Source organism: Heterocephalus glaber, unplaced genomic scaffold (assembly GCF_053883595.1).
Source record: "Heterocephalus glaber isolate CG9 unplaced genomic scaffold, H.glaber_assembly_v1.0 deba00001733, whole genome shotgun sequence".
NCBI classification, from domain to species: Eukaryota; Metazoa; Chordata; class Mammalia; order Rodentia; family Bathyergidae; genus Heterocephalus; species Heterocephalus glaber.
The window spans coordinates 1,078,398-1,091,768 of NW_028258444.1; the positions used below are offsets into that span (position 1 = coordinate 1,078,398).

The 13,371-nt window shown below is 38.1% G+C and overlaps 1 protein-coding gene and 3 pseudogenes across 3 annotated transcripts in view; 2 read left to right on the plus strand and 2 right to left on the minus strand.

The window, feature by feature from the left end:
• Klhl42 (kelch like family member 42) overlaps positions 1-13,371 on the plus strand; it is a 68,095-nt gene that overhangs the window by 22,288 nt on the left and 32,436 nt on the right. The gene's annotated exons all lie outside the window — the stretch shown is intronic.
• On the minus strand, positions 4,399-6,008 carry LOC147821455 (signal recognition particle subunit SRP54 pseudogene; annotated as a pseudogene).
• On the plus strand, positions 5,796-11,897 carry LOC147821456 (rRNA-processing protein FCF1 homolog pseudogene; annotated as a pseudogene). Its single transcript, XR_015446974.1, has one exon. The product of XR_015446974.1 is annotated as an rRNA-processing protein FCF1 homolog pseudogene (transcript).
• Positions 11,190-12,262, minus strand: LOC147821457 (signal recognition particle subunit SRP54 pseudogene; annotated as a pseudogene).

Below are 13,371 nucleotides of genomic sequence, written 5' to 3' on the forward strand. Positions count from 1 at the left end.
ACTTGTGAAGCCTTTGGACATTTTGTCCTCTATGGTGGATCCCTGGAATAGTACAAAGGAAAGAAAACTATATTTGTTTAACCCTCCTTTAATTTAATTTTGGGCAACAGCATGAATTGCTTTTTGTGGTTTTGCTTTTTGAGTTTCTTGGAGGTGGTGTTACATAGCAACAATGACTACTTCTGTTTTTGACTTCTTGCTTCTCCCCTTCCTAGACCCTAGTTACATAGCAAGAGGCAGGCAGAGGAAGGGGAACGAAGAGGATGATCCACACACTACACAGTTGTCCTGTGGGAAGCTGAGGAACTATTGTAGCATCAGTTGAACTTCTACTTTTTTTTTTTTAACTTACAACCACTTTGAAGTTTATTTTACAGCACTTGTATTGAGACATCATGTAACTTACTGACCAGGACTGTTTACAAATATAATGCTTGGCCTTTGAGACAATTGAAAATACCTTTAAGTACTAAAATTTTACATCATGAATTGTTTAACTCAAGAAGTGTTTCAGTGGTGAAAACTAATAGAGGAAAATTTAAACCAAAAGTAGAATAATTTCCACAAAAACCTATTATCCTTCTTTTTATCAAGAGAAAGAAAAGGAAGAAAGGAAAAAGGGAAAGGGGAAAAAGAGGGCAAGACAGGCAAGAAAAAAACCTTTTTTCCTCATTTGCAAAAAGGAAACTCTGAGGTTGCAGCAAATAATGTAATCAAGTCAGTTTATATTAAGGCATCATCTTTACATATTATTGAATCCCATCATGCCCTTCATATTGCCAGCAGCACCCTGTTGAAACTGCCTCATCATTGACTGAAGTCCTGCCATACCGCCCATGTGATGAAGAACTCTTGGATCCATCATTTTGGCCATCTTGGTTCAATTTTGCCATCTTTAACTGGCTCACATTCTTTTTTTTTCCCCATTAAGTTTATTGGTACATTTTTCATATACAATACAGTTATATTCATCATTGGGATCTTGTAGCATTACATGAGTCTCTTGGTTCTTATTTTTTTTCCCCTTCCCTTGCCCTCCCTTCACCCCCTGCACCCTTCCCTATTTGCAAAGACCTTGTTTCCATTTTTTTCCTCTTTTCATATTTTTTCCTTTCCCTTTTTTCCCTTCCCTTACCCCTCCCAATTCCCCTGGTCTTTTAGACCTTTTCTTCCTGTTACACAATATCAGTTATACATTTTTAAAATTACAACATTAAGATCTAGGAGACATTACCACAGATTTTACAGAATTTAAAAGGATATAGAAAGCATATTACAAAAATCTTTTTTGAAATAAATTTGACAACTTCTAAGAAGTACCTTGGAAGACAAATTAATGAAACTAACTCTGGAGGAAATACAAAATTTGAGTAGCACCTATTAAAGTATATTCCTAGCTTGAAAACCTACCTGTATGACAACAGGAGGCTCATATACATTTTAACTGATAAATTATATCAAACAATTAAAGCAGAAAAAAGAAGGAACACTTCTCCCCTCATTTTAGAAAATCAACATTGTGTTAATCCTAAACTGGATAAAGATAATAGAAGAAAACAGTATGAACATAGATAGAAATTTGTTTAACAAAACAAACTCTTAGAAGTCAGATCTGGCAGGATGTAGAAAGTGGTTTTGTTATAGGGATGACAGTGTTGGTTCAACATTGGAAGATCCACCCCCAAAAGTCATCATTTAAACAGAGGAAAGGAAAAAGCCATATGATCCTGTCACTAGTTGGAGAAAAAGTATTGGACTAAATTCTACAGCTGTTCATGGTAAGAGCTATCAGGAGACTAGAAGTAGAACAGAAACTTCTCAACAGATTAAAGACATGTATACCATATTTCCAATGAGAATGCCTTATATGAATGGAGAAGATACAATGCTTTCTCCTTCAGGTGGGGAACAAGGGCAGATATGCTTACTCTTTATCTGTCCATTAAACTTTGAAACCTAGTCCCCACCAAAATAGTCTGGCAGTAAAATGATACAACTAGGATAGGTTTGGCACAGCAGAAGCAAAATCTTTATATGTAGATGAAATGATCATCTACAGAGAAAATACTAAGAAATCTCTAGGAGCCCCTAGAACTTGTACTTGAATTTAGCAGGATTAGAAAACACAAGGTATGTATAAAAATTCAGGTCTGTGTATACTTGCTATAAATGAAGAATAGGATATTGAAATTTAAAAGTTATGTAGGAGTACAAAGGACCTAGAAAAGTTAAAAACAAGAACAATGTTGTAAGACGTTTAGTACCCAATTTTAAGACTTTTTCTGAAGCTACAGTAATCAAGGCAGTGTTGGTGTAAGGAAAGACATATAGATCATTGGAATAAAACAGAGAATCTAGAAATAGAACCACACATATATGGTCCACTGAGTTTTGAAAGATTATTTAACATTAGCATTTTATAGAATATAAACTCGATTCAAGAGCCGAGGAAGAGACAGTGTTTTCAGCAAATGGCACTAGAACACCTGGTATCCTTATATAAAAAATGAACCTCAACCCTTTTTTTCCATACATGAAAATAACTTGAAGGGATCTATGAACCTAAATAAGAAAGCCTAAAAGTATAAAACTTTAAGAAGAAATTATAAGGGAAAATATATATGAATTCAGGGTAGTCAAGAACTACCTAGGATACAAAAGACACGATGTATAAAAGAAAAAAATTGATAAATGAGATTCCATCAAAATTTAGAACTTTAATGAATCATTAAAATGAAAAGTAGTCCTTAAACAGACCATATTTACAATGCATATAACCTATGAGTAGAATATATAAAGAATTCTTAGAGCTCATTAATAGACAACCCAATTAAAATGTAGACAGAGGAAGATGATTAAATAGCCAGTATAGCACAAGGAATGGTGTGCAACTCTAGAATCAGAAAAATACTAATCAGTACAATAATAAGATTGAATTATACACTCATTAGGGCAATGAAGTCAAAAGTTTTAAAAGCCTTGTCATGACTTTTTCTTTTTGTTGGATTCTCCCCCTTTACATTTAATTTGTCACGCCCAATGGATTCATTCTGCTGGGCTTCCTGGGGTTGTTGTGATCCTCATTGTCTTTTCCTAGGGTATTGTCTAAAATTTTTTGGAGTGCTGGTTTGGTATTCATGAAGTTCCTGAGGTGCTCTTTGTCATGAAAGTATCTTATTTCTCCATCAATTTTGAAAGATAGTTTTGCAGGGTACATCAATCTGGGTTGGAGGCTGTTTTCCTTTAGGGCTTGAAATACATCACTCCAAGCTCTTCTTGCCTTGAGGGTTTGCGTTGAGAAGTCTACTGTGATTCTGATGGGCTTTCCTTTGTATGTGATTTGTTTCTTTTCTCTCACTGCTTGTAGAATTTTATTCTTCTGTTGGCTTTCTGGAATCCTATTATATGCCTATGTGTAGATTTTTTTTTGATTAAGGCTAGCTGGAGTCCTATACACCTCACTTATCTGTATGTCATGTTCTTTTCCCCTCCTTGGGAAGTTTTCTACCATCACTTCTGTGAAGCGTTTTTTTATGTCATCTGTACTCTCTCCTCTTTCTTCATTGACTCCAATCAGTCTTATGTTATTCTTCTTTGCATCATCTAGCAGCTGCTGGATTGATTTCTCGTGTTCCCTTACAATTTTAAAGCAATTTTTCTTTTCCTCCTCATTAATTGCAATCTTATCTTCTATATGTGAAATTCTATCCTCACATTGGTTCATTCTGCTGCGCAGACTTTTGATGAAGTTTTTAATCTCTTGGAAATCTGTTTGTATCTGTTTTATGGATTCCATTTGTTTCCTATGTTGGGATTCCATCATGTTCCTCAGATCCTCTATTTTTTTATCTGTGTCCTCTCTAGATTTATTAATCATGTCTTACACCATGAGCAAAATCTTTGCTGTTATCTGAGTAATTATTTCTGATTTCATTTTTCCCAGATCCTCTTTTGTTTCCAGTTGAGAGAGTCCAGGTGGTTGAGTATCAGATTGTTCCATCTCATTTCCCTTTGGGGTTGCTGTAGGTAATCTACAGCTCTGTTTTTGAGGCTTGCTTATGTGTTTTCTCATTTCCATGAGGGGGCTGGTGCTTGTGGCGCCCACGCGGCTCACCTTCCCTAGGGAGCTTCCTTCCAGGTGCTGGGACCAGCTCACCTTCTCTGTCCTAGGAGCCTGGGTTGGCAGCAGGGGAGCTTCCTTCTGGGTGCTGGGACTGGCTGAGCTTCTCTGCCCTAGGAGCCTGGGATGGAGGCGGGGACCTTCCTTCCTTCCAGGTTCTGGGACCGGCTGAGCTTCTCTGCCCTCTGGGCCAGGAGCGGCTGGACTCAGTACCGTGGTCTGGTGGTCTGGTGTCCTCTGCGTCTTTGTAATGTGGAACCAGGTGGCTGTACAGAGAATCAGGGCGGGGGTGTCCAGTGGATTGTTGCCGGCGCGCGGTCTGATTCGGTGTGTTCCGTGCAACTCTGGCTCACATTCTTAGACATGTCACCACCTTTGAAAAGTCCTTTTATTCCTCCCATCTTTTTTACCATCTGTCCAGACTTGGTATATTGTGTCAAAATCTTGAACATCTTGAACATCTCTCATTGACACACTTGATCCTGGGCTACTTTTTGGATTCTTTCTAGTTGCTTACTTAAAACCTCGGCACCATCTGTACTGTCCGGCTCTTGTTCATTCATACTATCCATTATTGTCATTAATTTCTTTAGTGTGCCATTGACTCCTGTTCATTTCCTTTGTTCATAAAACCTGTTCCAAAGCCAGGGATCATCCTCAAGATCTTACTGAAGGGGCCCATTTTCATGATATTTTGAAATTGTTCATACGTGTCTTTCAACGTAAACTATGTTTCAGCTTTTTTATGACAGCTTCATTGTCATCCAGCTTCAGCTTGTTGACTATATTGATCAGTCCTTCAGTGTCACCCATACCAAGAAGTTTGCTGATGAAAGGCTGTGTTTTGAAAGATTCAAAGTCATCTATATGTTCTCCTATACCAGTGAAAATAATAGGACTGAACCGCCCGTGGAGCCACGCAGGTGGAGTCGAGCAGGGAGCAGAGCTCCCAGGACTGATTGAGCCCAGCTCTGTCTGTCTGATTATGCCTACTTGTGACCAAGAGCTGGTAAGGACCCCCTAGGCATGCCCACCAGCTACCCGTGGAGCCGTGTGGGTGGAGCTGTGCAGGCGCCTACAACAACAATGCCAGCCCCTCCTGCCCCCCGGCCTCTTGGCTGTGCAGCTACCTGGTTCCACACTACAGAGGCATGGGGAACATAAAAGCCATTGTCCTGAACTGCAGAAGTGAACAAGAGAGAGAGGGCCTCTCTCAGGCTCCCTGATGATAACTGAAGCCCACTAGAAAAGTGAAGAGAATCTGCAGTAAAGGCACAGCAGACCACCGTGCTTGTTTAGTTAGAGGGATCATCACCTCCCATCAAAACCTGGACCATCTCCAGGGGAAAAGCAGCTGGAACCTGCAATAGAACCTCACACAGCTCAACCCTGCAGGAGGACAGGGAGCTCAACTTGGGACTTGCAGCCAGAAATCTGCCTGAATCTCATGGGTCTGTGACTGGCTTACTGAGACACATTGACTTATAACTGCACACTTCTGTCCACGTTGCCTATTGTGACAGAAGAGATACAGCCTGAAAGAGTATCTTCATTTTTATCTTTTATTTGTTATTTTCAAAATTACCACTATTTTTTTTGCTCTTATTTTAAATTTTTTTCCTTTTTCTGCCCTTTTAAAATTTTTTATTTTTTTTCTTTTTTCTTTTTTCTTCCCCCCCTCCCCCCTCTCTCTCCCCCTCTCCCTTGCTGTCCCACATTATTCTTCATCTCCCTTTGTGTTCCTGTTCTCGCCCTAATTCATATTTCTTCTTTGTTTTTCTTTTCTTCTCTTTCCTTCTCTCACCTGTGCCCTCTGGCCTCACTGCTAACCTTCCCCATTCCTTCTCCCTACCTATCCCTCCCTCCCCAACTCCTTCTTACTCCCCATTCCGAAGGGTAAAGTTGCTATATTGAAGAGTTTATTCACTGTAAACATATGTTGGGTGGGTCCTTGATTTTGATTTAATTCACACAGTTAGATAGATTAATAACTACCACAAATTGTCATTTTCTAAGAAGTACTCGATGCTATTGTGTTGCTAATTGTACAACTTGGGCTAAGGTATTGTGATTGATCTAATCAGTTGTCATTCCTGGTACAATGAAAATGGGACAGCCTCAGAGCCATCAGAGACTCAAAACCTAAAGACTAGCTATATCTGGAAGACACCTCTGAGAAGCAGTCATTCCATAAGGGTTCTAAATACATCAACAAAGATACTTAAAATAAACAGCTTCAAAATATCAACCCAGGAACTAAACCAAGGACAGTACCAAAAACAAAAATGAGAAGGCATTTAAGTATGGCGACTTCCACCCCACAAAAGGCAAATTCTGGGAGAAATGAGGTGGAAAAGTCCGATAATAAATCACTTGGACACCCTGAACTGATAGTACAGGAAGTAACAAAACAGATGAATGAGGCTATAGAAAAATTCAAAACAGAAGTAATCTCCCAGATAACTACAGAGATGGTGAGCAGAATGAAAGACATGATTAGAGGCTCTAGAACAGAAGCAGATAAAAATAGATGAGCTCAGAAATGTGCTGGAAGCTATGAATGCCCAGGATAAGAAAGAAATGGAAACCATGATCACCCAACATAACAAAGAAATGGAATCCATGAAACAGATTCAAACAGATATTCAGGAGATTAAAAGTCCAGTGAAAGCATGCAGAGCAGATTTAGGGAATCTGAAGATAGAATATCAGATACAGAAGACAGGATTGCAGTGGACCATGAAAACAGAGATTTCTTAAAAATAGTAAGGGATCATGAGAAATCAATCCAGCAGCTGCTAGATGATGCAAAGAAGAATAACATAAGACTGATAGGAGTCCACAAAAAAGCAGGAGAAAGTGCAATTGACATAAAAAAAACAGTTCACAAAAGTAATAGTAGAAAACTTCCCAGACAGAGGTAGAGAATTGGACATACAGATAAGTGAGGCATATAGAACTCCAGCTAGCCATGATCAAAAAATTCTATAAATGGACATATAATAGTCAAGATCCCAGAAACCCAACAGAAGAACAAAATTCTACAGGCAGTTAGAGAAAAGAAACAAATCACCTACAAAGGAAAGCCCATCAGAATCAAGGCAGATTTCTCAACACAAACCCTCAAATCAAGCAGAGCCTGGATTGAAGAATTTCAAGCCCTAAAAGAAAATAACTTCCAACCTAGGTTGTTGTATCCTGCAAAATTATCTTTCAAAATTGATGGGGACATTAGATACTTCCACGATAAAGAACACCTGAGAAATTTCATGAACACCAAACCAGCACTCCAAACAATTTTAAGCAATATCCTAGAAAAAGACAATGAAGGTCACAACTCCATGAGGCCCAACAGAGGGAAACCACCAGGCAAGGTAAAACACTAAAGGGAAAGGGAGGAAAATAAATAAAAGAGCCAACAACAGTAAAACAGTCATGACAAGGATGAGTTAATATCAATTATAACTATTGATATTAGTGGCCTTAATTCACCAATCAAAAGAAACAGACTGATGGAATGGATTAAGAACTAAAATCCAGCAATATGCTGTATACAAGAAACACACCTAACTAAAAAAAGAAATTCATAGACTGAAAGCAAAAGGATGGAAAACAGTTCTCCATGCCACAGGAACCCAGAAAAAAGCAGGGTTAGCAATCTTATTTGCAGACAAAGTAGATTTCAAACCAAAACTAATAAGAGAGACAAAGATGGTCATTACACCCTTGTGAAGGGAACAATCCAAGAGGAAGAGATGGCAATCCTAAATATGCACCAAATTCGAATGTCCCCAGCTATACAAAACATATTAATGGATATGAAAAACCAAATAAGCACTAATAACAATTGTAGTGGTGACCTCAGTACCCCACTGTCACAAATAGATCACCTAGACAAAAGATTAACAATGAAATTCTAGAACTGAACCAAGCTATTGAACAAATGGACTTAATAGATATTTACAGAGTTTTCCAACCCACAAAATCAGAATACACATTCTTTTCAGCTGCATACGGGTCATTCTACAAAGTAGACCACATGCCAGCTCATAGGACATGTCTAAGTAAATGTAAAAGAATTGAAGTTATCCCCTGTATATTATCAGACCACAGTGCAATAAAATTGGAGGTCAATAACATAAACTGCAAAACTCCCACAGACACATGGAAATTGAATAACACCCTCCTGAACAACCAGTGAGTCACAGAGGAAATTAAAGAAGAAATTAGATAGTTGCTACCAGTAAATGATAATGTCAGTACAACATACAGGAATCTGTGGGACATAGAGAAAGCAGTTCTAGAAGGGAAATTCATAGCAGTGAATGCTCATATTAGGACAACAGAGAGAACTCAGTTAAATAACCTAATGCAGAACCTCAAGCTCCTAGAAAAAGAAGAGCATAACAAACCCAAAGCTTGTACAAGAAAGGAAATTATAAAGATCAGAGCAGTAATCAATACAATGGAGACTAAGTGAATGACACAAAATATCAGTGAATCAAAGAGTTGGTTTTTTGAAAGAATAAATAAAATCAATAAACCCTTAGCCAACCTTATCAAAAAAAGGAAAGAAAAGGCTCAAATACATGCAATTAATAACAAAAAAGGTGAAGTCACAACAGACCCAGCAGAAATCCAGAGAATCATCAGCACCTACTTTGAGAACCTGTACTCTAATAAAATGGAAAACACAGAAGAAATGGACAGATTCCTAGATACATACGAGTTGCCAAAGTTAAATGAAGATGTAGAAATTCTAAAAACCCCAGTTACAATGAGTGAAGTTAAAAACGTAATAAAAAATTTACCAACAAAGAAAAGCCCAGGTCCCCATGGCTTCACTGCTGAATTCTACAAGACATTTAAAAGAAGAACTATCTCCATTACTCTTTAAACTCATCAAGGGAATTGAAAGGGAAGCAAGGCTTTCAACTTCATTCCTGGAAGCAATTGTTACTTTGATTCCAAAACCCGGGAAAGACCCAAACCAAAAAGAACTACAGGCCAGTTTCCGAAATGAAGATAGATGCAAAAACCCTCAATAAGATAATGGCAAACAGCATATAGAGTGTCATCAAGAAGATCATACAGGATTCCGGAAGAAACTGGAATTTGGCATGAACACGGGGAAACAAAAGAAAGCAAGGCAGTATGCGACCATTGAAGCAGATGCTTAGTCTTAGAGATGAGAGACTCAAAGAGAAGGATAGATTAAAACCTGAAAAGAAAGAAAAGAAAGATCCCAGTGTTCTAAAGGAAAGAGAAGTTCCCCAACATCCTTCCTGCTTATTCTTCCAATATAATACACAGCTGGGCTCACCATATCATATTCTGGTTGATACTAACTTTATCAACTTTTCCATCAAGGCCAAATTGGACTTAGTACAATCGATGACGGACTGTCTGTATGCCAAGTGTATCCCTTGTATAACTGATTGTGTAGTGGCTGAAATTGAGAAATTGGGACAGAAGTACTGAGTGGCTCTAAGGATCGCCAAGGATCCACGATTTGAACGATTACCTTGCACACATAAAGGGACCTATACAGATGACTGCTTAGTGCAGAGAGTAACTCAGCACAAGTGTTACATTGTGGCCACAGTTGACCTGGACCTTAGGTGGAGAATCCGGAAGATCCCTGGAGTTCCTGTCATGTACATTTCTAACCACAGATACATCGAGCGGATGCCAGATGATTATGGAGCCCTGCGGTTCTAATTCTTACCCTTCCTCGGACCAGCGTCTTGTTTTCAGTTCATCGAACATGCTATAGCATGAATTATTATTCACCTATTTGCTCTGTTATCAGCCAAGTATGGTTAAATAATTCACTTTTTGAAAATGGTAATTTGTGTACTTTAAAATTTGTTACATCTTTTTATAAATCAGGTGCTCCAATGGTTGTTCACATGATTTGATTTACTCAACAAAAATTTATTGTTTATGCTAGGTACTTATTAAGGTAAGTTCCTGTCCTCAAGACACTTATATATAGAAGAGAAAAACATATAAATGAATAAATACCATAAAATAAGCCTGGTGTGGTGATGCGCCCCAGTAATGCTAGCATTTGGGAGGATCACCACAAGATGTAGGCCAGACTGGGCTACAGAGTGAGTTCAAGGACAGCCTGGATTACATAGTGAGACTCTGTTTCAAAAAAACAAAATGAAAACAGAGAATGTGGCTTCCCCTTTATAGGAAAAACCCAGAAGGAAGTGTGAATCGTTTTCACTCTTACCCCATTGGCTATAAGGCCTAGCTGCAAGAGAGGTTGGGAAAGAGTCTACAGTCCAAGGACCCAGCTAGAAACATGGCTGGTCTCTTACTGCAGAAAAGTGGGGCGTGAGTATTCCAGGGTTTTTGTTTGCCTAGAGACATATGATCACATGGTGTGACTGTATTTGACCTGTTCAGGTGGCTGCCAGGACATTTTTATGAGTAAAACATAGGAAAACTCATGGGGAGATATGCCATATACCCTCATCTGAGAGAGGCCCCATGGCATTTCAAAGGATTTGGACTTGATCCTGAGAATTCTAAAATAACAGGCAGAATCTAAATACTATAAAAAGGTTGAAGGCCGGGGATTTAGCTCAGTGGTTTCACTGCCTGCTGCGCAAGCGCAAGGACCCAAGTTCGATCCCCGGTACCAAAAAAAAAAGGTTGATAAGTTTGAATGTATTAAAATTATAGATTTCTGTGCAAGTCACTTTGCTCCTTTAAATGAGAAGCAACTAATCAGAAGGTGTTTCCAGCATTCAGGGGTATGGGGAAATGGTTAACTCATGTTTTTGTTTTTTACTTAACTTTATTTTTTCATTAATACCTATTTGTCATACATATTGATCACATTCATTGTAGGGAATTTGTTCCTGTACATAATATATCTTAATTCTTTTCTCATTCCCCTCCCCTCCCTTCAATCCTTCTTCCCCTCCCCATTTACACAAGCTTTGTTTCCATTTTTTTCCTTCCATTCTCTGTAGGTACTCATGTTGATAACAAGTACAAGCAGGCATAACAATTTTAGACTGCTGTTTGACAGGACCCATTAAATTAAAAGTTACTGATACTCTGAAAAAAAAAAAAAGATCATACACCCTGACCAAGTCAGATTTATCCCAGGGATGCAAGGATGGTTCAACATTCAAAAATCAATAAATGTAATACACTATATTAATAGAGTCAAGGACAAAAACCATATGATTATCTCAATAGATGCAGAAAAGGCATTTGACAAAATCCAACACCCATTCATGATAAAAACCCTACATAAAATTGGCATAGAAGGTCTTTATCTCTACTTGATTAAGGCTATCTATGAAAACCCAACAGCCAACATCATACTAAATGGTCAAAAACTGAAAGGGGAAAGGGAAAGAAGGGAAAGGAAAAATTATGAGAAAAAAAAATGGAAATGAAATAGATGTAATTAGGGAAGGGGGGGTGAAGGGCGCACAGGTAATGGGGACAAAAATAAGAACTAAGATACGTCATGTACACGTACAAGCACCCAATGATAAATGCAAACATTGTATACTTAAAATGTACCAATAAAAGAATGATTAAAAAAAAGAAAATAATAGGACTTTTTGTGGCAGCAAGTGCACTTAGTGCACCACCTCCTTTTGCATGACGATCAAGTTTTGTCACTATTTCGGGGGCTGCATCTACTTTATCTTTAAAAGCCTTAGCTTGGGTTTCACAGGCTGGCCCAGTGGAGGCATCCATCACATAAACAATGTTATCAGGTTATATAGTATTAGAAACTTGAAGGATTTCTTCAAACAAAGAGTCTTCTTGTTTGTGGCAGCCACTTGTATCAACATTAATAATTTCAAAATTATCACTTTTGAATTTCTCCACTTCTTCAGAAGCAGTGATAATGGAATCAATTTCTGTATAGCTTCCACAGAATAGAATACTTACTTTGGTAGCATTCTATTTTAGTTGGTCAAAAGCCCATGCTCTGAATGTGTCTGCACATATCAAACAGTTCTTCCAACCTTTCCTATGGTAATAATATGGTAACTTTGAACATGTCGCTTTCCTACTCCCCTGCAGTGCCACAAACACCACATTTTGTTTTCCTTTAGTGGTTGTCCAGGCTTTTTTTTTTTTAATTTTATTGGTACATTTTAGTTATACAATATAATGACATTCATCATTGTAAATTTGCACCTTTACATAAACTCACTTGGTTCTTATTTTGTCCACATTCCCCTGCCTTCCCTTCAGTCCCTCCATCCCTCCCTATTTATAGAGACTTTGTTTCCATTTTTTCATTTTCTCATATTAATTCCATTCCCTTCTTTACTTTCCCCCACCCCTCCCATTTCCCCTTCCCCTTTACCCCTTTCCTTCCTATTTCATGTTACCTATTATACACTTTGCTCTGTATTTATACTTTCAGTTTCTCAAAGTAGAGAAACTATTCGGCATTTACACATGTGTGTCCTATTTATTTCACTTAATGTCACCACAGTGTACAATTATTTAGCTATAAATGTCTCTAGTTTCTCATTCTTTATGGCTGAGTAGTACTACATTTTATTTTAAAAAACCATATCTTTATCCAGTCTCCAGTTGATGGACAATTGGGCTGCTTCCACATTTTAACTATTACAAATTGTGCTGCTATGAACATGAGTGCACATATATCACTGTGGTATGATTCTTTTAATTCTTTGGGGAAGATACCCAGGAGGGGAATAGCTCAGTCAAATGGGACTTCTAGTCCTAGTTCTTTGAGGTATCCCCATACTGATTTCCACAGTGGTTGCACCAGTCTACACTCCCACCAGCAGTGGAGCAGTGTTCCTCTTTCCCCACAGTGCCACCAACATTTGTTATTGGTTGATTTCTAGATAGCAGTCATTCTTTGTGGGGTGAGGTGGAATCTCAGCATTGTTTTCATTTGCATCTCTGGAATGACCAGTGATGTTGAAGATTTCTTCATATGTTTATTTGCTATTTCTACTTCTTTGAGAAATGTTTGTTCATTTTAGATCCCCATTTTTGGATTGGGTCTTTAAATTTGGGAGGTCTGAGGTTTTTTTGTGGGCTTTTTTGTATTAAATTCTTTTATTAGTACATTGTAGGTATACAACACAATTACATTTCTCATTGCAAATTGTACCTTTATATAATGCATCTTGGTTCTTATTTTTTTCCCCATTCCTAGCCCTCCCTTCATGCCCTCCACCCTTCCCTATTTACAAAGACTTTATTTCCATTTCTCATCA